Raw genomic sequence first — 25,619 nt, 5'->3', positions numbered from 1 at the left:
CCATCCATCACAGAAAAATCTATGCTTCCAAAACAAGCGGGACGGTTTCTTTCCTGATATAATGGCGTAGGTATTATATTCAATCCATATCTGGGAGGCGCCGTGTTGTTTTAACTGTTATGCTTTCCCCTTCAGCCTGCTCCAAAACCAAAAATAATTCAGAAAAAATGTTAGGATTCGAAACAGATTTGGAATTGCAAACTAGTTCAGGTGTCGGCAGTGAGGTGGAAAAGAGGAAGCTTTGTGAAAGCTGTAGCAGCCATGAGGGACACAGCGGCCCTCGGTCCTAGCACATGGGATGGGGCGGCTGCTTTCTGACCCGCTGGTGGCAAAGTCAGTCCTCAAAGTCAGTCCACGTGGCCCATCCCAACGCCAAGGCACCTCTGGGAGCTTTCCTGGGGGAAATGAAGGCTCACAACAGCCACACCAGCTCAGCAGCACAGCCCAGCTCACCCAGACACTCGCTGCCCCTGGGGGATGTGGCCATGGGGAGGCTGGAGGAGGCTGGGGAGAGCCCCCACGTGCCTTGTTTAAAGAGGTGGAGAAATCACAGAAGGATTTTTAATGCAGGGAGAAGAGAGTTGGTGAGGCTGGACCATCCTGATGTTGGTAGAGAAAACTGGAGAACAGACTGACGGACTCTCCCAGGCTGGAGGAGAGCTGTGGGCTCACCAGGCCCAGCCACCCCCGACCACATGCCCCCACTGAGCTGTGTCCCCAAGCACCACGTCCACACGTCCCTTACACACCCCCGGGGTGGGGACCCTCCCAGTGCCCCAGGCAGCCCGTCCCAGCACTTGGCCACCCTCTGCAGGACCAAATCCTGCCTGAGGCCTGCTCTGGGCCTCCCCTGGTGCAAGTTGGTGCCATTTCCTCACGTCCTGCCACTCATCACCCAAGACCGATGTCTCAGCGCAGGGAAAGTTAGCTTCATCTGCCCAAGGTCGGGGTGAGTTTTAGGAAGATAAGATGCATCTACCAGGGCTCTGAGATGACTGCTGTGAAGGATCTGAGGGAAGCACGCAGGGCAGGACGAGGGAGATGAATTCGAGGCTGGTGTTTATGAGATCGCTTTCATTGACTGAGGCTTTGCCGAGCGCGCCGCTGCCCACACAGCCCCGCTGATGAAGGGGTTTCCTTCGCACTGCCTGCACTGGGTCATTTTTCTGGGCCCTGCAAATCCAGAGAGCAGCATGTGTGGCGATGAAGCCCCCTAAGCAGCACCCCTGCCTCATCCTCCGGACTTGCTATAGCAGAGGAGGCTGAGCAAAACCCCCACCCCTTTTGGCATCATGAGATTTCAGATTCAAAACTCACTGCTGGCAAGCCACGAGCAGTCGTGGCCATCTGCTTCCCTCGCTGGTGATTCGGGGAGCCCACCTGCAGCTCCTGCCATGGGTCTGACCACCCAGGACCCTGTCCCACTGCCACGAGCGCTTTGTGCTGTGGGTGCTGCAGCCACCCACAGGGAATACAACAAACAAACGGGCTGCCAGGGGAAGAAACGCCAAGGGAGCCACACCGACGGCATCACCCAACATTTACCCAGTAACAGAAACCCGAGCTTAATTTATCTGAATCTGCCTCAGGATTTCCCCCAGAGGGATGCAGGAGCGTGCAGCATCCAGATGCCAGTGGTGCCAGGCACAGCTCGCTCTCCTCCAAACTGCTCGTATTAACCAAGCCATTTAATCTTTGGTTTCTATTTCACCACTCAGGAGCAAAAACCCTGGCAAATAAATATTTAATGACTCCTACTGGGTGCTGCGAGGTACCGGGGCTGGCGGGCACTGGGAGCCCTGCACCCGCAGACCAGACCTGCAGCAAAGCGAGGTCTCCTGGTTTACCGCCCCAGGTTTTATGAAGATTGACTCCACTATTAGGAGTTCCTGGAGGATTTCTCTGGGATAAAATCTCTGACTAGCAGAATGTAATCAGTGATGGAAAATAAATGCCAGGCGGCAGCGGCAGCAGCCTTTAAGCAGGTGTAGCTCTCCGAAAGCAGCACCCGCTCTGCTGCCCAAACGCCCTGCAGACACAGCTCCCCCGGCCAGCCCACAGGAGCTGGGGATCCAGGGAAGCAAATTAACAAGGAGCTAATTAACAGCAGCCTGGCAGCACAGGCTTTGGGTGCAGTGTGCTTGGACCGGGCAAAAGCATCATTTGGGGCAAAAAGAGTGGGGTGGGGTTCCCTACACTCCCAGCACCAGCATTTGGGGTGCAGAACTTGTGCTGCCAGAAAGAGGCTTTGTGCCGGGTGCGACCCCAAAAAGCACAAAGTGGTCTGGCAGCAGGAAGGCAGGGGAGCAGATTGAGGCTCTGGAGTGAGCTGCCCCGGCCGTGCCAGCTGCTCCCCCAGGCTGGGAAGTGTTTTCGCTGCTGGCCTCCACGCACAGCAGCTCTGAGCCTCCCGCCAGAAGGAGCGGCTCCATCTGCACCCGGGGCGCAGCGGGGATGCTTTTGGCACAGATGAGCCCTGCGAGGGCTCGGGGATGCTGTCCCAGCTGGGGACCATGCCTGGGAGCAGCGCTTGGGGCTGCCTGCCTCGCTCCATCCCCGGCCGAGCGGAGTTTGGTGATCGCACGGTGTCAGAAGATGAATTACATGGAATTATAATCCCATTACCCTCGTCTGCTCCGGGCAAAATGCAAAAGGTCATCTTCCCTCCCCTCGCTGCCTGATCTTCAATATGTTAGGCCACTTATAGACATGGGCATGACATTTACAGGAGGTCCAGAGCGAGAGGCTGCACAGACACTTGCACATTTGTGCTCTTTGGAGGGACTTGGCTGGGGACAGCCGGAGCTGCAGGAACCACCCGGGGGTGGCTTCTCCACTCCTTCACGCCCCCAAGATACATCCCAGGAGCTCCTCTGGCTCCTGTAAGGTGAGAAGCCAATTTCCTCCCTTTCACAACAATTTTCTTCAACTCCAACAGCTACAAGCTGCTCGGGTGACTGTAAATAAACACAAGGGGAGCTCGGCCCAAAATAGAAGGCAGAGAAACCTCCGTGGCTCGATGAGCTATAACAAGCACTTGTGAGCAGCGAGGCTGTAATCTGGGGGCCCAGCTGCCCCTCGTGCCGCAAGGACACGGAGCCAGCTGCACGGGGAGGTTTTAAGAGCCAGGCACACCCCAACCCAAAATAAAGACAGTGTTTTAACAGTGGGGGTGGGAAGTCACCTGAAGGGGGTGGGAGCCACCATCTCTTTTTTTTTTTTTTTTTTTTTTTTTTCCATCAGGTCTCTTTTTCCTGGTTGAGGAGCTGCTTTAGGCAAGCTCAGGGGGAGGGCGATGCTCAGAGGAAGCCACAGCTGGGTGAGATCTATCAATCCCCCAAAATCCAGCAGCAACCAAAATGTGACACCAACCAAATGAGATGCCAATGGGGGCTGCAGATCCAATTCTCGCTGTGTCACTGCCCTGCCTGGTCTGTGAGCAGCCTCATCCCCTAAAAACAGATGAGGCTTTTTTTTATGGGGCACCTTAAAGCACGTGGAAACCTGGGAAGAGCTCTGCCAGCCCCATACAAGGTCTGACCTGCTGAGCATGGACCGTCCCTGCACGGGTGTTTGCTCTGAGGCTGCCTGAGGAAGAGGAGGGACGCAAGTGCCATGCAGCAGGACAGCTGACCCCCCGCTCACAAAGCTCTTTTTCATGGCTCAGAGATGTTCCAGGGCACCAGGGGCTTGGGGTGGGCATGGGGTGTCCAGCACAAACTGGTGAGCTACCTCCTTGCATAGGTGGCCTCCGGGCTGAGCACCCACCCATGCACCACAGAGCTGGTGCTTGGCTTCCCAAGAGCATCCCACCACCACCATGCTCCATGCATGGCTTCACAAGAGCACCTCACCAGCCTCCCCCTGCTTTCAGCACTGATCAGCCCCATGGAAATAACACCCCTTTGCTCTCTGATGTCCTACCGTTCTCCCCAAAGTCTTTGTGGCCCCACCAGCTTGAGACCAGCGTGGCCAATATGCCCCCAGGCATGGTATTTTTTATCTGTTCAGCTGTAGGAAGGTCCTTTTGGCTCATGGCTTGCTGTTGTGTCTCTCCTTTAATACCCTGTAATAGGTTTTTCTCCCCTAAAGCCTCAGCAGAAGCACTTGGCTATCACACCACCAGTATCAGGCATTGTCCTCTGCTGTAGGTGCACTGCTATAAAGATTTCAGGGTCCTCTGAGCTGTGGTGTAGACCTTTCCACAATGGCAAATGGTGATATTTCCACTCAGTAATGTATTTATATCTTCCCAGTGAGGTCAATAACAGAGTATCCCTTGAGCTGAGAAAAACGATGAGTGATGTCTAGTAATTACAGAGACCATAAGGCAACAGTGAATCTAATTCTGACATTAAAAATCATGACGAGCACCTCCGTTTCCTATTCTATTTGCTGGTTTGGATGGTGAGGTCCATCGCTGCGTGAGGCAGGGATGTCTGTACGCAGGGCACGTTTTGGGGCTGTTGGAATCTAAAGCAATTAACCGCTTTTGCCTCTATCAGTTTCCTGGCATTGAGCCTGACCTTGCATACGATTCATCTTCCTCATTTGGGCTACATGTTTGCAAGTCATCTTGCTTTGAGCAATGCAGGCTGCAGTGGGGATTGAAATGTCTGATATTAGCATCCTTCCCTCTTGCTTACCTCCGAGCCAGCCGGAGCACTTTCAGAAAGCGTGGTTTATAGCTGCACATTGCAAACAAGCAGTAAGAGCGCGCTCCGAAGATGAATGGCATGAAACAACTCTCCAATGAGGTGCGTTTTGCATTTCAAACACCACCACTCCAAATGCCCAGCTGTCTTTGCCAGAGGAATTGATGGATTTATATTTTTTTTAATTCCCATTTCATACAAATACCATTGCTCAGATTTCGTATCTTTTAGCAATCCAAAGCTTTTCCACGGTGGTAAAACCTTACTGCCCAGGCTGTCCAAATTGAAGCCAGCGAGATCTCTGGCAGATCTGCAAGGGAGGAGGTTGGGAAGCCAGGCTGCTCCCTTTCTGCTGCTTGGTTTGGAGAACAGGATTGACATATGCGTTGAGATGTTTGCAGATAAAAGCAACAGGCTTTATTTCTAAAGCTATCACATTTTCAGCCTTTCACGGTGCTTTTCATACTTCTTCCTAAAAGTCGCAGTAGATGAGATTCTGCTTTTGGAATGATGCAGAATCACAGAAATTAGGGCTGGAAAGGACCTTGGGGGTCAGCCCTGCCTTATGGGGTGAGCTCCATCACTCCGGGGAGAGGTTTCTCCAAATTCTTCTTAAAGTCTCTAACGACAGAGCCTCCGCAGCCTCCCCAGGCAAAACGTCCCAGCGCGTAATTGTCCTTACTGCCAGACGATTAAAAATCTCCTTCTCTGCAATTGCAGCACTAATTCCCATCTTGACCCTCTGCGGATGTAGCAGTGAATATTCCATCATTTGGATCGTTAGGGAAAATACTGACTCCTATTAGATCAAGGACAGATTCCTGCAGAAAGTCACTCGATCCATCCTTTCATTTGACAGCAAATCATTGATTGCTCCTCTGGTTTCCAACCGTGTTTTGCTCCTTCCTCCTCTGAGTGACGAGCTAGAGCCAAACCGAGACAGCCCTGCTGCCTCTCCCATCCTCCTCCTCCCCATGGCTCTGCTGCCTGCCCGCAAAAAAAGTTACCTTGAGACTCGTAGGTCAGCAGCAGCCTCACAGGTGTGAGCGTATTTTTACCAATTTCTCAGGTTTTTGTAGGTCCTGCACCCCCTTATTCTGTAGCACTTTCAGCAAGCGTGCACATCCTTGCTGTGTGCAGCAGCACCTCTCTGCTTTGCTCTGATCTTCCAGAACAAGCCACCCCCGTCCTGTGCACAGGGATTATTTGTGGGCCACCCGACCATGCAGCTTTCCTGGAGCGCTGCTGGACTGCTCCTTCAAAGTCCCTGCGGGATGGCCTGGTGTGACTCTGCCAGCCTCACAGGTGGAAACTGAGCCACGGGGAGAGAATCTCCTTGGCCAAAGCTTCCTTGGGCTTCCTTTGCCCAGCTGGACAAAGCAGGATGTCCCCCTTGGATGTCTCTCCTCGTGTCTCGATGCTGCACATGGGGAAGGTACCAACCCCAAGCAGCTCTTCATCCAGCAGAGCCCCAAACCAGTGTTGGCTGCAGAAGGTCCACAGCTCTGATGGGCTGCTGCTCGCTGAGTTACAAATAGGTACGGGCATGGCTGGGGAGGAGAAGAGCAGCTGAGCTCAGGGAGTTCTGCAGCTGCAAGAGGAACCCGGCACAAGCCACCGCTAAAGCACGCTAGGGACGCAGACAGCTGGGACGGAGAGCTGGGATCGTATATCACAGCTGGCAACACTGCAAACAGCCAAAGGACAATTGTCCTGACATTTTTTTTATGGCACATATAGTTCTTTTTAATAAGCGCTTCTTTGATAATTGCATCTGTTCCCCACAGGATTTACAGGGGATTAGGAATCCCATACGAACACAGGGAAGCAAACTGTGATTAATTATGCTCAGGTTGTTCAAGGTGCTCTGTGGATAAAACCACCATGGCTAAAGATGAAAAAAAAAAAAGAAAAAAAAAAAAAAAGAAAACAAGGTAACCAGGCTGTTTTCAGGGCAAAGTCCTTCAAAAAAAAATGCAGTCTTCCCAGATAATGGCTGTGGGTTCCCACCCTGCAGCATATGAGCGTGCTTGGTGTGAGAGGAGTGCTCCGGTTCAGTGGGACAGCCTCCTGCTCCAAATCAAGCACTAAGGAAGTGCTTTGCTAGAGCTGGGTTCACGTTAGGCATGGAAAGGAGTGGCAGAGGGAAGGGCTGAAGAGGTGGCCTGCAAAGGTGGTCCTGCTGCAGCTGGGGGGCCATCACCAACATCCCTGGAAGCTGGGCACTGCTGGCTTTCAGGGACAGGGGCAGTGAGCCCCAGCAGGGAGCCAGAGGAGGGAGCGGGATGAGCTCCCCAAAGCTCTGCCCCCCAGGGCTTTGTTTTGTGCCTCACAGGAGCAGCAGACCAGGGGTGGCCAAGTCCCTCTTCTGCCTGTCCCCAGCAGCCAGAGCATGGAGCAGCTGGCAGAACCCTTCATTAGCAGCACAGTCCCTGCCCACACCTCTGCTGTCTAATCAATAAACCATTTTTCTACTCAACTGAGAGCCATTTGTCACCGACTCGATGAAAAATGCCCTGCCCATCAGGTGGTGATGCCCCCAGCAGGCGGTCAGAGCCAGAAGGGATTTCTGGGGTCTCCAGCCCCATGTGTGGCAGCCTCAGCTCCTGGGCAGCACCCACAGCTCCAGTGCTACCAAACAAACCCTCATTTTGGTTTCTGAGCTCTGCCTCTTTCATCTGCTTCCTGCCTTCATGGGGGTCACCTGTTTGGAGAGGGATGCTCCATCCTGCAGGATACAGAGCGCAGGGAGCAATGGGATGGTTAAACACAGAGCCAGAGTTTGAAAACTCCAAATTTCAGCTACTCGATCCAAGCAAGAACATTATTCTAAGACAGGGAATTTCTCTCCCAAATAAGTATATATGTGAAGGAAAAACTGCTGCCAGTAGAATTGCTCATAATGTTATAAATGAAAATGGATTTGGGGATGCTAGGGTTTTTTTTTTTGCGCAGCAAGAAAGACTTTCAGACCATTAAGCCGGGGACATCCATTACTTTCCTTTCACCACACACCGTGCAAAACAAGGACCCTTACATCTGCATGCCCGAGGAGGCTACGTGGTGGTGTTTGAAAGTTACAAAGGACACTGCTGTAAATTAAACGAGCAGCAGGTTCCGTGGGGTGGTTCGGAGCGGCTGGATCAGGGTGCTCAGGGCAGAGGATGAGCTGTGCCAGCGGGCTCAGAGTGGGGCTGACAGGTGATGCCCACATCGCACCCAAGTGTGATGAGCACAAGAACCATCATGAATAAATAACGGTGCTGCTAACAGCAGCTAGCTACTGACTGCAGTTTGAGCTCACCGCTGTCAGAGCCTGGGGACACCACCTTTGGTGCGGTGCTGCTGAGCTGAACGCCCCATGCTGGGCTCCCATACATCGGTATTCACGGGGGAAAAGCTGCTGTTTGCTGCTGGCAGCTGTACCCAACGAAAAGACAGCAGGATCGGTGAGAGAGGGAGCGAGGCAGAGGTGCCATCCATCATCTGAAGCCTGGGAGGGCTGCAGGCTGCACAGGTGGGACACGCAGAGCACCGAGCATCACTGCAGACCTCCTGTGAGGCATTCCCCAAATTAATGCTTCCTGAATGAAACCACATCACATCACAAAACATCCAATCATCATTTTAAAAGCTTTTCCATGTAACACAGGCCTGGGCACTTAACAGAGGAGACATGCTTCCTTTTGACCCCAAACCCCACAGAAGTGGCCTCTCCACCCCAAACCTTCTCTGAGGACCAGCACCGATACAGATGTTTTCCCCAGGCCCATTTCGAGGTTGCAGGTGACCCTGTGGGGCTGCATTTTGGCAGGATGCTGTGGGGGCATTGCTACAGTTCTCTTGCTGCTGGTGGCATCACCTGGTGCACATCTTGGCCAAAATTGCTCCAGGTCCCTTCCTCCATTCAAGGCCAGGCTGGGTATGACAGTAAGGGACAAGGTGGCCCCACATCCCCACCTGGTCCAGCTGCTGCAGGACAAGATGCCACCAGGGATGGGGACATTTGGGTCCCCCTCCTTTGCTGCTGCTCCCCACCAGTGCCAGGGAAGCTGCAGCATCATTTTCTGGCGAGTGTCAGCGCTTCCCTGAATCATCTCCTGCCGGCACAGCCCGCCTGGCAGGCGGCTTTTCGGGGATGCTTCCTGTTGTTTACCGCTCCTCGTTCCCATGACAATGACAGAGGATGGCAGCTCCAGCACATCCCTCCCCACGGGGGTGGGCATCACCGCGGCAGGGACACACCGGGGGCGTCCTCCAGGAAGCAGGAATTTGGGGCTGTGCAGGGGGATGCTCACCCCAAACCATCCCCATGATGGGATGCCAGGGGGAGGCAGCGTCCCTGTGTCCCTGTCGAGCACCCAGCCCCATGGGGACGTGTGGGGTGTTGGGGGCTCTTCCCACCCCGTTTGGAGCTGGGAACTGCAGGCAGGCTGCAGCACCCAGCAAGCACCACGCAATTACCCTTAGGACGCTGCACTCCTTCACCCAGCATCTTCCAGAGCCTCCAGCCCACAAGAAGAGAGCACAGCAGGACGAAACCTTCAGCTGGCTCGATCTCCATCTTTATCATTAACCCATATGAAGGCCTGGGTGAACACCATCACGGCACTTTCTGGGTTGATTTCACCCCTGTGAACGCCACCTTTTAGGACCCCTTTCCTCTCTGGGGCCCTTATTCAGTACCTAGGAGGAAGATGGGAGGAAGGTGGGTGCTGTGGGCACCATCATAGCCTTGGAGATGCTTGTTGAGAGCCTCCCTGGGGCTGTTGTAGGATGAAAGAGCACAAGAAAAATCACTCCTGGGTGTCCAGAAGGGAGGCAGAAGATCAGGTGAAGCCTGGCTCCTCTGCAGCCCCTGTCACCACGGGGGGACACCAGAGGCCACCTCCTCCAGCAGCCGGCCAGGAAGGGTGATGAGAGGCTGAGCTCCTTGCTCCAGGCCGGGCCCTGGCACAGGGCACCCTGCCCAGTATAGCCACCCACGGGGACACCTTGGCCTCACAAATATTAATCCGCATCCCAACGAGGCATCTATTTAATCTCCAGCTATTGTGGGTCTTCTGACATATTTATGAGTCCTCTGTCTCATTAATCTGGTGAGTATTCATAAGGCTTCCCTTTCATGCTAGGGTAGCTGAGGGCGAAAGCCTCTATTTATCTATTCTGTGCCAAGGAACCTTCCTCAAGAGTCAACTGGATGAAAGGTTTTCACCTTTTACAATTCTTAATAGAGTTTTCCCAGCAATATGTCTTATATATTTTATAAAAAAAGTCAACTTCCTCTTTATGGCACGCCTCAGGTTCCTCTCGTTCATTACCTTGACAAGATAACATTCAGCTCTCTCAATGCCTGCCTTTCTCCCCGCCGCCCGCGTCACCCGCACGCGGCTGAATACTTGTCTGTCATGGTAACAGCCTGACGGGAGAGCCTTCAGAGGGGAAAAAAAAAAAAAAAAACACAAAAGGTGGCCCATGCTTTCCCTACACCACAAGAGAGAGGTTTCGTGCTCACATCCCCTTTGGTGCCACGAGCCTCAGTGGTCCCAGCCCTTGGGCCACCGAAGGATGTGGTGACAGGGACAGGCAGTGGGGTGCTTCATGGCACCTCACATCTCAAGTTGAGCAAGTTTTGGGCATCTGGACACGGTATGCCAAGAGGTTTGGGGCACAAACTCCGCTCCTTGTTGCTGGACAGGGGCCAGTGTCCTGCCCAGCCCCAACCCCTTGTGTTTTTTTGGCCAGGCGCTCCCCCCAGGGCACCCAAACAACAACTGCTGGGGCTGGGCTGGCTCCCCACGTGGGGCTCCTTTCCATTACAGTGCTCTTTAATAATTGCTTTTCATTAACTTTTTCAGGGGTCTTTTTTAGCGCTGTATCTAAATCAATATTGTAATTAAAACAAAAATATTTCAGGAAAGCCACCGAGCAGTAAAAACAGGGAAGCAATTATAGGAAACCTTCAAGCATCAGCAACGAAAAGGAAATAAGGGAATAAAAGCTTTCAGTCCCCCATCTGGACCATTTACAGCAGCATCTCTGTGCAGCAAATGGCCTCTCAAAGCTCTCCCCGGCCAGCCCACATCTCGTATCTCGTGCTGCGTGGCTGCAGGCCGGACTGAAGCGTGGCAGAATTATTGCTCCGGGTCTCTGCCCTCGGCTCCTCTCTTCCAGCTGGAAGGAGCCCGGTGGCTCAGAGGGGATCACAGTGGGCACCCCCAGCTCCATCCCTGTGTGTACTTGCCATTTGGAGGCACCTCGGTTTGCAGCCAGCCTCGGGGAGAGCCACAGCCCTGCTCTGCCCCTCCTGACACACAGAAACTGCCCAGCGCAGAGCAGGGCCACGCTGCGGCCCCGGCCAATTATCTGATCAAGCACAGAGAGAGGGAGCAAAGGCACAGGAAACAGATGGGGCTGGTGATGGCTGGAGAAGTCAATCTGTTTGTCTACTAATTATTTAATGCACGAGACAATTTCAATACTTAACCCCCTTGATCCCAGGCGTTGCTCTGCTGTTAAGTATGGGAGGCAGGCAACGCGCTCCTCATTAGCATTTAGCGCTGGGAGCTCAGGATTAGCCAGCACTGAAGTTCTGAATAAAAAATGAACAGGAGTCAGACAGCTTATTCATCATCCGTGAGGAAGATGTCAGGTTTGGATTTCCCAGCCATTATCATAATTGCCAGCAATATTCAGCCGTAAGTGCACGTCCAGCAGCGTTGGTCCCTGCCCACCCTGCCCTGAGGCCCTGCCCCGGTGCTCAGGTGCCACGGGTGGCTGCAGCATCCCCAGGACACTCACCCCAACACATGCACAGGCACCATCCTGCCAGCACCAGCAAGGGGCACCCAGCATCACCTCTGCCCAAGAGCCCACAGGGTCCCAGCCCTCGCTGGCCTTGGAGGGACGCACTGGGCTCTGTGCAATTCAGCAGCCTGCAGGAAACCCTTTCTTCTCTTTTATTTTTCTTTTTAAGAGAAGGGATGATTGCAGGAAGGGAGGTTGCTGATCCCTGCTTGGTTATGAGGGGCTGCTGGCGCTGTTTGCTGTGCTGTGGCTGACCAAAGCTGGGGGACACCACGGGCACGAGCAGCAATCGAGCTGTGCTTGGCCAGGTGCTGCCTGGGGCTCTGCTCACACCTCAAATACTCCATCCCAAATTCCTGCTGGATCTGGTTGAAGGTTAGCAGAGGAGGATAGGGACAACCAGGAGCAAGCCTGGCCTGAAGCCAAGCCAGGAGCTCCCTCCAGCATTGCTGGGTCATTGTGGGGCTCCTGGGGAGCACCCAGCATCCTGAGCCTCTCCCTTCAGCAGCAAAACCCCTCTGGTGAAGGCACATTTTGGGCACAGTCCCACCTTTCTCTCTCCTATGGCATCTTGAGCTGATGCAAGTGAAGCAGCAAGGAGCAATAAAGAAAAGGCAACTCCTTTTCTGTCTATTCTTCCCCCCCCCCCCCCCCCCCCCCCAGCTCTCTGTCCCTCTGCTCAGGAGAGGGCTGCAGCCGGACATGCAGACACCCAGCACATGCGAGGCTCCCTCCCCAGCCCCTGCTCCCTTCCCTCCCCAGCTCTGGCAGAGCACCAGGCAGGTGAAAATTGATTCTCAGCAAGCAGGTGCCCTGCCAGCACCTGACTCATCCCTTCACACCACAGCTCTCCCCTGCTGCTCACACCGAGATGAGGAGCACAAGAGCTCCAGCAGGCTGCGAGAACACACTGACAGAGCCCAGCCTTGCCATGGGGTGGATCAGGAGGCAGAGCACCCAGCATCAGGGGTTTCACAGCACCCAATATCAGGGATTTATGCAGCAAAAAGGCAGGTGGCAAGGGTGAAAATTGGGCACTGGGGAGGGCGAGGTGCTCAGCTGATGCACACCCAGCAGCTACAACCACGCAGGGTCGCACGCTGCTCAAGCTTTTCCTCCTTGTTCATCAGGATCAGGCCCTGCAATGTGCACAGGTGACACGGGAAGGGCCAAAAGATGCTGTGTTTGCATCCACCTCACATGAGCCTAAGGAGGGGGGCACTGATTTGCAACCCTGGGCCAGAAATAGTAGCCAGGGTCTGGAGTTATTACCCTGCACCCCAGGTGGCCTCAAAATGCTCCAAACCATCCCAGTTCATGCAAAAGCAGAACAAATCCTGGCCACTCCTGCATCCCCTCCCTCCTGTCCCACCAGCACAGGCGATGCTCTGCCAGAGGGACAAAGCAGGAGGAGAGGTCAGAAACATCTCCAGCAGCAAGGATATCTCCAAGAACCAGGCACCAGCCCCAGGGCTCTCAGAGTTTGTCCTGTCCTGAGGCAATTTCTCTGCACCAACAACCTCCCCTGGTGATGGGACAGATGGCCTGGAGGCAAGGGATGGGACCAGATAATGTAGCTTTGGTACAGCCCTGGAGCATGGGGCACCCTGTCCCTTCTCTTTCTGCCCCCTCTGCCCAAAATGCAGGGCTGCTGTATTTCACAGGGATCTTCAGATAATCAAAGCTGAGCAAATAAAAAAAAAAAAACAGCTCCGAAGAGTTAATGTACCCTATACTGCTCTGCAAAAAAAGGGAAAAAAGTCCCTCAACAGGCCTGTTCCAAATAATAATTCAAGTTCTTTAGAAAGCAGGTCAGCAGCACTGAGTAATAAGTTCATTATAATCTAATAAAGTTCATTAGTCCTTGAAAAGTCTAAAATGCAAAAGCAATATTACCAACGAAATCGCCCTCTGGCGGGATCATTTCTGGGTGGGAAAAAAAGGATTTGAGATAAAAGGAAATAAAAATAGGCAGCAAGAATTTGAAATAGTGGAAGACGTTGCTGGGAGAATTACAGACACCTCGAGCACACCCGGAGAGCTGCTGCTCGCCTGTGATGAAAGCGCGGGGCCGCACGCGTGGCCAGGAGCAGCTATTAATAGCGGGGCGGGCGGGACAGCGGCGTGCTTGGATGTGGAGAGCAAGCCAAAACGCTGGGAACAGGAAAATCTCCGCACGAGCAACAATAAAAGCCCTTAATTCAAGGTCAGCGGGGTCTGGGTTTGAAGCAGGAGGAGCCGATAGCACCATGTGGGGTTCGGCTCCTGGCGTGCAGGTCCCCGCGGGCACACGTTGCTCCTGCAAAGTGGTCAGGAGCAAAGCAAACGAGTCCTGGGAGCAGCCCATGCTGCAAATGCTCCAGAGACAGCTGTCACCTTGTGCACGTGCCCCAGGGAACGTCACCCACCTGCACACCTGGTGGGACACGACCTGCGCTGGCAATAAAACGGGCAGGGGAGGCTGGGAGCTGGGTCCCCATGGGCAGCTGCCCCCTGCTCTGCTCATCCTGGCCTCCAGCCTCAGAGAAACAGCACCAGGCACCAGAAAGAACAGCAGCAATTTCTCCAGCACATATTGGCTGTTTTTCCCTTTCTGCCCCCAAAAGGACAGTTATTGCCATCCTCAACGCCATGCAGACAGTGGCCAAACAAGGCTGTAAGAACTCATATTGCCTAAAATGAGCAGGGATAAGGAGTGGTGTCGAAATGAGTGCTTCACTTCAGATTTTGTGCTCCACATCTTTAAATTGTTTTTGGCCTTTAATAAAAGGGAGAGAAAGGAAAAACATCGTTCCAGTTTTCTGCTCAATGCCTAGCATGGCCAGGAACCCATCCCTCACCCGTGGGGCAGGGGATGCTCTGCGGGATGAAGCTAAAGGCTGTGATGGCATCTGGAGTCCCCAAAGGCCCCTCACTGCGTTGGGAAGGTGAGGAGGAGGAAGGTGCTCAGCTCCAAGCTCCCAGCACAGGACCATGGTCCTGCTGCAAGCTCCTGTGCAAAGCCAGGGGCAGAGGGGGGCTGCGGTGGTCTCTGTAAGCCCCCCAGCACACGGCGCACCCACATGAGGTTGCCCCATGGTGCTCCCCAAAACTCACCCGCAGACAGCCAACTCCCTCCCACAGCTGCAGAGAAGCTCTGGCCATAACTAGAAGCCTTCAGCCTGCTTTGGGGACAGGTTTTTGTGGAGGCTGCTCCGTGCTCGCCGGAGCTGATGCTGGGGATGCTCAATGCCGAGGACGCAGCACCGGGCGGGTGCCTCACCCCGTGGTAATTTGTCTCAATCAGCCACAGAGGAGAAAAAATAAAGATCTGAAGAATGAACACTACAATCTATTCAAACTACAGCAGAACATATTGGGAAAGAGCTCAAGATAACGACCTTAAAGATTGATTCTCTTAACCAACATTGTGATGGGCTGCAAATTAAAGGGATGGGAGAAAGGCTGCAATTACCAGAATGTCGCGAAGCTGAGAGGAAATATGAAGTATCAGAGAAACAATTATAATTAGAGATAACATTTCAGATTCTGGTTTCAGCGATGCTAGGTGAATTCTGGATGATTCCAGTGCAAGAGGCTGTATTTCCCCAGAGATGCCCAACATCCCCAATCTGGCAGTGTGGGGTGGCCCGGGGAGGCCTTCGGGACTCAAGGGGTGAAGGAGAAAGAATTCGTCATGTGCCAGGTACATCAACTGTAACCAGAAAAAAGTAAAACATCCCTGGTAGAAATTTGCACTCTGTCAGAACTGAGAAGTTTGGTCTGGAAAGCAGCAGGACGACCGCCCTCAAAACAGGTTCCTGGGCTTCAGTAGTCCACAGAGTCAGACAGCTCGGCCAAGGGCTGGAATCCATCCCCATCCAGGGAGAGAAATACAGATTTATTTTTTTTCCCCAAATTCAAGTCTAAATTCTGGAATGAAAAACCCATCTGAGAGCACGACTGATGCCTTCAGACACACCTATCCCAGAACCGCTCCCCATAGGAATAAGTCCTACATTGCACCTAGCAGGAAAAGTGATGCAAAACCCCAAACTGCTATTCCATCCCAAATGCAGCCCCAAAACACACAAAGCATCCAGAACTAAAACAAAAAAACACATATCTGGGGACCCAGGGATCTCAGGAGGGGATGGGAGATGCAGGCTCATCATGAAGCCCTCGTGCTTTCCAGTCCAGAGGTGAGTCTTGGTCTTCTCCACAGGAGGGTTCCCCAGGTGCTGAAGGGACCCAAGGCAGCCCCTTGGGGATGTGTCCCGGTGGGCCCAGGGATGCTGCAGCCAGGAGCAGCTCCAGCATCTGCATCCCAATGCAGTGCAAGGCACAGTCATCACCACCCCCATTTGGGGCTGCTTGTGGGGTTTTGCCATCACTGAAGCCCTGCTGAGGGAGCGGGCTCTGTCCCCATTTCACAGCGAGGTCCCACAGCCGTGTAATGCCCCCCAGCCAGGAGCACCCCACAGGAAAAGCAGAGCGGAGGGCAGCACCCTGGTGCTTGGGGATGCTCAGCACGGAAATTGCTCAGCCAGCAGAAGATGGGATCTCGTCCCCCCAGCCCAGGCCGAGATGCTCCCCTCCCGCAGCCAGACAAGCTGCTCTAAGGCTCGTTCAAGAAGCAGGCACTGAGACTGACATCGCTCCTGCAGCCTGGGGAGGTTCAGCCAAGTCCCCATTAGGATCACTCGTTGGTCCAGCAGCAGCAGGTACATGTGCAGGAGCAGAGGGAGATCTCCGTGCGGCATTACGATACTGGCAGGGATCCTGATGCATTTAGACCAGCACAAAGTGCTCCCAGCTTACGTCTCCCGGAGAAGTGGCAGGAGCCAGGCTGCAGGAGCACCTCCAGCTGCTGCAAGGTGGATCTGTGCCAGGAGGGCGTGCGGGTCCTGCGCTCCCTTGTCTAGCAGGGGCCATGCTCACGCTCTGAGCAGGACAGATGTGGCACGTCACATCAGATTAGCATGAAGCTAAAGCACACCTAACGTGCCTGCCCAAGCAGTGACTCACGACAAGACAGCGCAGAGGGTTCCCAGCAGTGGGAGCAGCACTGAACGGCCCCGCTGCTGCCTGCTCGGAGGTGAGCACAGCGGCAGGGTGCAGCTGGGTCCGAGCCCTGCATCACCTCCTGGAGACAGAGCTTCCCTGGAGCTGTTCCCAGCAGCAGAACTGCAGAGGTTGATACAGATTTCTCAAGGAAAAAAAAAAAAAACACCACCAGTTCCCAGGCACGTTGGTATTTCTTCCCCCAAAACCCTGCCAATGCCACAGGAGTTAAGATCACAAGCTGTAATCTTTCAATGTTGTGTTGCTGGGTGATGGAAGAACAGACATTTACTACTCGGAGCAATAATTCAGGATGCAAACAAGAACCTCCTGACACCAACACACCAGACTGCACTCCAGGTCCTGCAGAGACCCCACACAGACCGTACAAAGCACGGTCCAGGTGGTGCCAGCCTTGGGCTCCCGAGCTGGCTCTGCCCAGGCAGCACGGCGGGTCCAGCCCCGAGCAGCACATCCCATACCCCTGAGCAAGTGCCACCAAGGGGGATGCCGTTCTCTCCAGCACCACCAGGTCTGCTTGCTTAATTTATGATTTTAAAGCCAATTTGGAGGGCAGAAGCAGCAGTTTTTTCTAGCTCATTTGATGCTGCTGGGCAGGACTGGAGGTAGCAGCCACAGAGCAGGCAGTGCAGGGCTATCCCGGGCTGCTTCCACAGCCATGATGAGGAATTGCAAGCAGGAGACGATTGCCAAGCCTGAGCACAAAGGGCAGGGACAGGAGGGAAAGGAGCACGGGGTGGCTGCACAGGGACCTGCCCCAAGCTGGCACCCAGGGCAAGGGGCTGAGCAAGGTCCTGAGCATTTTGCTGGGGCAGCACCACATCAAATCATCTCTTTACGACTCCTGGCACACAGGCACCACTGGCCTCAGATCCCTTTTGAAATTGGGAGCCACTCGAAGGCTGCAGGCAATGGGGGGCACTGCCTGGGCTTGCAGGTCAGTGCCGTGAATGCCCCATGCCATGCTGACCACGCATTGACCACTGCTCTGCCTCTCACCTCCGGGCTGGGTTTATCATCACCCTGTGTCCCTGCTTGCACTCAGCATTTTCCAGGGTTGAAAGCGGTGAAGAAAAACAGTGAGCATTTAAAGCAGGGAGTGTGGGAGTTTGCTGTGGAGCCGGGAACAGCACGCACAGCTCCGCTGTCACTGCAGAACAACATCGCCTCTGAGAAGCAACCACCAGCAGAGAGCAGACCCCGATTCGGCCATTCTGCCAATTCCCAAACTAGCCAAATCCAGCCCCAGCCTGGTGTTTTGGCAGATCCTATGGCTTCTGGGCAGTCTCCTCCCCTTGCCACCTCTGCAAGGCTGCCTGGAGAGCCCCTCGCTCGCTGTGAAATTCACCCTGGTCCTAACCTGCTTGTGGCCACCCAGGGTGACACCACGATGACCAGCACGGCTCAGGTCCTCAGGAGCCTTCATAACCTTGGAAGCCTCCCCCAGCACTTAGCTCTGACCTGCCCAGCACCACAGGAGCACATCGCATCGGCTGTGACAGCCAGGCACCCTGGCCACCACATCCAGGTGCCATCCGAGGACTGGAGCTGGCTCAGCAGTGGCTGTGGGTTTGGCTTTGGAGGCACGGATGGCTGCTCACCCGTGCAAGCACCCGCTCCACAGGGCAGCAAAGTTTTGCTAAGCAAGCATTCAGCTTTGGAATTTGTTGCCCCAGGAGAAAACACTGAACAAACGTATTGATTTTCCTTAATCTTTACTATTTAACAACAAAAACAGACGTGCATTTCTGCCGCTCCATACTAAGAGTGTGCAGAGGCAGACCCCGAAGCTCCTCCTCGGGGGCACTGACACGCACCCAGCGTGGATCCAGCCCCTGCCCATGGGCTTGCTGCTGCCCCGACCCGCACAGCTGAGTGCTCTCCTCCATGTACCCTGATGCAGGGAGCAGGAGCAACACAACACTGCCAGCAGAAAGGTTCAGGAATTTGGCTTTTGGGAGAGGCAGGATGGAGTGTTTGGATGAACTCAGGAAGAATTTCATCTGCTGTTTGCTCATCCCAGCACCATGCCCTCTGGAGGACCCCTCCACTTCAGGGGCCAGCTTCTTACACCGCATCCATCACCTAAAATTCATCTCATCCGCATCCAGCCAGGGCATCCTGTAACCTCCTCAGGGCTGGCGAGCTGAAACACTTCTGAAATCACAGCACAACACAGGAGCAGGAGGCAAATTCTCATTCCGTGCCCATGCCAACGTGGTCACCACCACCCCTGCTGCAGATCCCACCCTGCTTCACCACTGCCACCACTTCAGCCACTGCCTCAGCATCAGCAGGGCTTGTGCTGCACTCAGCCTGCCTTGTCAGCAAGCAGGAGCTCCATTACCCACGCTAATTAATGGATTTTGCACCAATGCCCCTGGCAGCACTGACAAATGGGGCTGGGGGGATGCAGGGCACCAGGGCGGACCCGTTACACCCACGCTGCCTGACCGAGCTGCTGCGAGCAGGGGGAGGGAGATGGAGCAGATCGGTGCCTGCGGATACGTGGTGCGAGTGCAATGAAGCTGCTCGTGTCGAGCTCGGCACTCCTGGGTGATCGCAGATCATTTCGCTTGGCAGGGCATGCAGGAGAGCAGAGCCAGGCTTCCGCAACGCCTGCAAACAGGAGCGCAGGAGGCAGGGCTTTCCAAACCTCCCCTGGGACACAGGGGCAATCCCTGGTGGGTTTTCAGGATACCCTTGCCTCTAAACCCACACGCCCTCCAGCCCATGATCTGCAGGTGCCTTGGCAGCACCCTTGGCATGCAAAGCAATGAAAACCTGGGTGTGCATCGGATTGCTGCCTGAGCCATGAGCATCCTTCGAGGAGAGCTGCTCCTGCTCCAGGACGGACAGAAAGGCATCTGCTGGGCTGCCTTGGGCAGCACCACCCCACAGCCGGGGGTTTGTATTTTCTCACCCCCTCCTTCAGCCTCGATTTGCCTCGCCCTGGTTTAAAGGATGATTTGCAGCTTCAAGCAGGTGTTTGAAGCAGGCTGAGTGCTGTTATGAATGAAAAAATAAATCCTGAAGCGTTCTCCTCTGGGGAAAAAAAGAAGTTGTTTTTTATTAGACCAGAATCGCACTTTGGACCTGCTTCTACACCATGTTTTATGTTTAGCAAGCGCTGCATAGGATTAGCTAGTTAATTAATACTTAGTATTATCCTCACAGATGGAGAGAGCTTCTAAGAACTTAAGGTAAAATATTTTAGCAATACAGATTTGTGCCAACCTAAATTTACACTCCTAAGCATAATGAGATTAGTAACAGGAAAAAAAAAAAAAAAACAAAATGAGAGTAATAAAGCACAGATCCTTTTATGTACATACCAGTCTTTTTGCCTGTAAAGGTGCCATTTTCACACTGCACAGGGAAGAGGTTTAAGCACAACCTTTCAGGTTTAATCCACACAAACCCATCGGCCACGGCTCGAGGAGCTGCAAGGGAGCAGCGTGGAACAGAGGGGACCGGGGCATGGGAAAAGCACCCAAAATGGGGCATTTCCCTGCTCCAGGTCAGACAAAAATCCCTGAAAAGGGATCCAGACCAGGCCTTTCAATGTCCTGCTTTGAAATACTTATTTTCACACCAACATTTTCAGCTACTTGCAGAAGTTTCAGTTAAAGTGCTTTGATGGAGATCAGGTTTTAAAGGTTGCTTCAAGTAGGAAGAAAAAAAAAGATTTGCACTCAAAAAAATGGAAAAAATACAGAATCTGGCTCAGGTTGGCTTGGCTTTGTGGTGGCACAGAGAGGATCTCCAGCGCTCCTTCCAGCCTGAATCTTGCCCTGTTTAAGTGGGCTGTTCTAAAGCCATTTGAAGTATTTTCTAAAAAAGCCTTCTCCAAAGTAGCCTGTTTGACAACAGTTAAATATAAACAGTAAAAGAGCATTTCAGCTGAAAAATGCCATTCAGCTCGGGGTGGGCACTAACTTCACACACTCCCAGCTCAGCTGCAGCTTGCCCCCATTTGGCTGCTCTCCCCCAAAATTGCACAGCCCTTGGCTTGGGTCCTCGTGCAGCAGCCCTGCAGCAGACAGCAGTGCCTCTGCGGCCCCCAAATTCCTCCCCAGGTGTTTTGGGAAGAGAAAATCCTGAGCATGGATTCAAGAAGAGAAACCAGACAGGGCTGAACTTGGTCTTTCATGAAGCTTGCCTGGGCTAGAAAATTAAACATGAGGAGTGTTGGTAACTCTGCTGTCACACTAGGCAGGGTCTGGCCAAGCCCTGGAAATGCTTCCCAGGTGTACATGGGCTGCCCTGGTGTTTGGGGCAGTGGCAGCACCCGGTGTTCCCATCTCCCAGCCCTGGATCTGCACCTGGCGAGCAGCACGAGGCTCCAGCACCATCCTGCTGGCAGCAGCCCAGCTCCCAGCTGCACAGGTGCATGAGTCACCACTCTCCTCCCAGGCTCTATTTCTGGCTCCCCACATGCACAACAGGATCAATAGCTGCTCTGTCAACAGACCATCTTTTTCCTTCCCCAAAAGCAACCCCCATCCATGGGGGGAGGAGATGCCCACGGTGATGGTGCTGCTGCCCCAGCCCTGCAGCTTTGCTCACGGGGAGAGGAGCTGTGGGGTCAGGGCTACAAGCTGGTGTGGACGGAGGGAGGAATGCACATCTATCACCTGGGGCACGGCTCCAAGGACAGCATACAAGCATCTCACCTGGAGCCTGGGCAGCTGAATTAACACTGCTTCTGCTACATGATGTTATTATGGCAAACAGATTGCTGGCAGCCTGGCAAAGGCAAAAAAAATTAAAATCTGGGAACTGTATTGGGAAGCTGACAATAATCAAGCCAGGGAAGCAAATTGCTGGGGCTCCACTGTGCAGCCTGGGAGAGGAGCAATGCTGGAGCAGCCCGACCCCTCTCCCCACCACGCAGGGGCCTTTCCTGGTCTGCTGGTGCACAGCAGCACAAGCAGCATCCCCAGGCAGCCTGCAGCTCCTGGCTTTTGCCCCAGAGGCAAAGCAGCTCCTGCCTTGGCCAGGGGCAAGGAGGCTGCTCCGTGCCCGGCCAGGTGGGCACTGCCTGCCCAGGGGAGCTCCCAAAGGGCAGCTTCTCCTTCGATCCTGGGCAGGGGAAGATGATGCTTTGAGCAGACGCTTCCCGCAGCCTCCCCAGCTGTGCAGGATTATCATCTCACTTGCACCTTAAAATAGACCAGAGAATTTGCCTCACTCTCTGTGTGTGGAGACAGCGATAATTAGAACAAAGAGGAGCCTGAACTTCGCAACGATGGGAACTTCGGTGGGGAGAGAGCGCATTGGCAGGAAAATCAATCCGCAGTGAAAAGGGGGAAGAAAAAGCAAGGCGCGAGGCTGGAGCTGCTTCAATGACACTAACAGCACGCCCAGCTGAACGAGGGGCCCCCAATTAGCTCAGATGAAGCAGAGACTGGCAGAAGATCTGCTGGGGAAAAATAAAATCTGACCTAGTCAAGACATTTTCGAAGATGGCATCAGCATGGAGAGCAGCTGCGGCCCCATCCTGCTCCCAGCAAGGTGCTGCTGGTCCCAGCAGCAGGAGATGGCTGGGCACCAGTCAGGGCATCCCCGGGGAAATAACTCCCTGATCCCTCTTGTTTGTGGTCCCAAAGGCCTCACCTGGCCACATACAGCTCGCTGGGACCACAGCTCCTTTACGAGGCAAGGAAGGTACCAAGGCACGGCCATCGGAGCATCTCCAGGCCTTCGCCGTGCCACAGGGCTCCAGGCACTGTCACAGTGTCCCCTGCAGGTCCCCACAGGGATGGGGACAGCCTCAGCACTGTCACCTCCATCGCCCTGCGGAGGAGCAGGAGGGGACGAGGGCCGGGACAGCAGCAGGGCCGGGGTGTCCCCAGGGGCCCGGTGCCAGCTCGCAGCCCCAGCGCACACAGGCACATTCAGAAAGTGCCTCCGGGGCCCAGAAATGGAAGGCACTCAGTGCTATATTTAGCCTCCTGCTTATGGAAATACATCATTTGGTTTCATAATGGGTTTTGCAGCCTGGTCGATGTGTGGCGTTTCCAGAAGGTGTCCGGGGCTCTGCAGCCCCCAGCACAGCGCTCCCAGACCACGCTCCTCCTGCCTCCGCGCCTTCAGCATCCTCAGGAAATTACCCAGCATTATTAAACAACCTTGTCCTGACCCAGCCACTCGATTCCCAGGCAACAGTGGCCACACGCAGCAGGCATTTTAACAAATAATTGTGCTTCCCCTCAATGCTGCCTCCATCACTGCTCAGAGACCCCCAGCCCCGCGCCCCCCACCTCCAAGCAGGAGCCCCAGCCCCCAGCACTGTTGGCTGCAGCCCACGCTCCCCATCTGAAATTCAATTAAAGCAAACATTATTTTGCTGTCACCCAGTCAGAAAGGATTACAACACATTGCACACTGGATGCAGTTGGAGGCAAAACAATTCCCGTCAAGAGGGAGGGTCTCCCCGGGCGCTTGCTCCAAGTGGCACCAGTTTATGGGAGCTCTCACATCCGTGTTTAGCTTAAACCCAGCACATTATTTAAATAATGGGCTAAATGGCACTGCTTAGCCTCTGAGGCCTCCAGAAGTTCAGCAGAAGGTAGAGGCTCCCGGCGGGCAGAGGAGACCCAGCTGGTGGCTGGTGCTCAGCCTCCTGCATCCCCGACCAGGGCACGGCACCAGGGGACAGAGCTGGAGCAGCACCAGCTCCTCCTCCTGCCCTCCAGCACAAAGCTCCGCTTCGCTCTCTAATTTCCACAAAAACGATAAGTTTAATTTGAAAGGGCATAATTCTTAATTTATGTGTTGTCATGAACAAAGGCGGCAGAAGTAGGTCACTCCATTATCTGCTGCCGGAGCCTTTTGCCAAGGAGCCAACACAAAGCTAAACAAAATCATCACCCAAGGTTCTGGATTCGTTTGGAAGAAAATATTACAGTTATTTTTCTCCTTGCGTGATTTGCACATCTTGGATTGCAGAGCATATTTAGTTTGGCTTTATAGCACGCATTTATTGTGACTGTCATATTCAATAATGCTGCCTATAGTCAAAGAGCAGTCTTTCATGGATACAGCGTCTCAATTTATAATTCAGTATCACAGCTTTGAGAACTCGCACAATAAGTCAGCCAACAACAAAAAAGCCTAAAATGCCTCTATGCAAATAAACACGTCAGGATGAGCGAGCACCTTCCTGCGAGGGGCTGCCAGCCTCCTGCCTGGCCCCGCGCCTCCCCAGCCAGCCGAGAGGCTCCGAGGGTGGAGGAGCTCAGCCTGCAGGAGCTGTACCTGGCTGCTAGGCTCTGAGAGGGTTTGGGGAGGTGCTGCTGAGGCAGGAAGAGCAGCACCTCCTTAACGAGCCCTCACATGTGGGCTCAGCACTCCACAAAGCCTCTCACCACCTCTGAGAGCACCCAGGAGAACCCGGCCACCCCAAGTCCCCACTGAGGCTTGGCTTCTCCCCAACAAAGCTGGAAGACCACTGGCATCCAAGCAACCATCCCAACCAAAGCCATGCTGCGGTCCTACCTTCATCCAGGGCTGCTTTCTGCTGCTCCAGCTCACTGACTGCTCCCCTGGGCACTGCCATCCCTGCAGGGCAGCCCAGCTCTTGCTGCCTCCAGCAGCCCAGCTGAGGCTGAGAAAAGTGAGGAGGGAAGAGCTGGAGCTCTTACGGAGCTGGGGGCCCCAGGTGAGGCCAGTCAGGACAATTAAAACCAGTAAGGCAGCTGCTTTCTGCCTAGTCTTCGTGCTGAGGGTAGGGCTGTTGTACACCTGTAGGTGCTGTGGGTAGGAGAGAGGCTGGTGGCTCCTGTCCTTGGGAGATGAAGGAGGTTTAGCAGGAGTTATCAGCCCTGCTGTTATTGTACCAGCAGCTTCTGGTGTGTTTGAGGTGGCTGTAGTAGCTGGAAGGGTCATGTCCCAGCCAAGGCAGGGGGAGCTGCTCCCAGCACCACCAGAGCAGCCTTACTGGGGGGCCCACAGAGTGCAGTGACCAGGGGCAGGAGCAGGGAGCACCCCAGGGGGGGCTGCAGGTTGGGAGCACGCCCAGCTCTGCTCACAAACAAGAGGAGATCTTTGAGTGCATGGAGGATTGCTGCCATAGCTTGATGCTCTAGCTGGATGCCTCCTGCTATGGCCGAGCCATAATTCTGCTGCATGCTGTGTCCTGCACTGCGACGTTTCCTCCTCCAGAGCTTGTGTTCTCAGCCCTTGGCTCTGGGGGAAAGGCTCCTGGTGATGCTGCAGCTCTGAGCTCATGGTGTGGGGCTGTTCTCTGAACATCCCGGGGTGACTGAGGTCGGCCAGCCTTCTGCTGGATCCTGAGCAGTGCTGAGCACTTGTGTTTTCCCTAGCAGATGGACCCAGCTATAGAAATTAAGGCTGAACAGTTTTCCTTTTGCCCGCTGACTTATAAAACCCGTTTGCATAAGGGTGAGGGAGCAAAGGTGGGGAACATCTTTATCTGCTAATGATCCTGTGAATTATACATGCTTAGTATTCATGCATCTGAAGAAGAGGCAAACACAGCCATTTTCTGTGGAGTGACCTTTACCAGCAGCCAATACATTTACATTTAATTTAGAATTACAATTATTAGGTCAACTTGGGAGCAAGTGGAACTTACAGTTATTGAGAGGGGAGAAAAATTGGTCTTGCTGCCTTCAGCTGGTGAAAAGCTGCTTTTTCTCTTAAAACGCACTTGAACACAGCCTGCAGCAGTGTCCCAGGTGCATTTGAGTGGCGTTGTTTGGGCATCTGGGCTGGATGAGTTCCTGCTCGATGGGGCCTCTGGCTTTGATGCAGCACTGCTGGAGCCAACAGCAGGCTTTGCCTGGCTTCCTTGGTGCCCACCAAGGGGCTTCCCAGCCAACGTGCTGCATAAAGTCTCAGCAAAAACACCACGGCTGCATTTGGGATGCTACCAAGAAGTTCACCTGGAGTTTATTAGGGTAACCCCTGCGATGGTTTGGAGATGGCTGTAACAATTTGTGAGCGCTGCGCACAGACCAGGTTATAGCAGTGGCTGCTCCGTGCTGAGCTGAGCCTCAGGAGGTGCCACCAGCCCCAGGTGGCTCAGGGCCACATGTCCCACCAGCGGCTGGCTTCAGCTTGGAG

The 25,619-nt window shown here is 54.1% G+C and overlaps 1 long non-coding RNA gene across 1 annotated transcript; it reads right to left on the bottom strand.

Annotated features, from left to right (window-relative positions):
* Positions 1 to 4,689: 4,689 nt before the first annotated feature.
* On the bottom strand, positions 4,690 to 24,369 carry LOC137864386 (uncharacterized). The gene is made up of 2 exons (XR_011101473.1): positions 24,030 to 24,369; positions 4,690 to 6,543 (listed from the first exon to the last, which is right to left on the bottom strand). It is a non-coding gene; the product is annotated as an uncharacterized lncRNA (long non-coding RNA).
* Between the last annotated feature and the right edge of the window lie 1,250 nt (positions 24,370 to 25,619).

The sequence above is a fragment of the Anas acuta genome, chromosome 14 (genome assembly GCF_963932015.1).
Source record: "Anas acuta chromosome 14, bAnaAcu1.1, whole genome shotgun sequence".
NCBI classification, from domain to species: domain Eukaryota; kingdom Metazoa; phylum Chordata; class Aves; order Anseriformes; family Anatidae; genus Anas; species Anas acuta.
The sequence above is the reverse complement of the archived record's forward strand: the minus strand, read 5'-3'. Positions and strand labels throughout refer to the sequence as shown.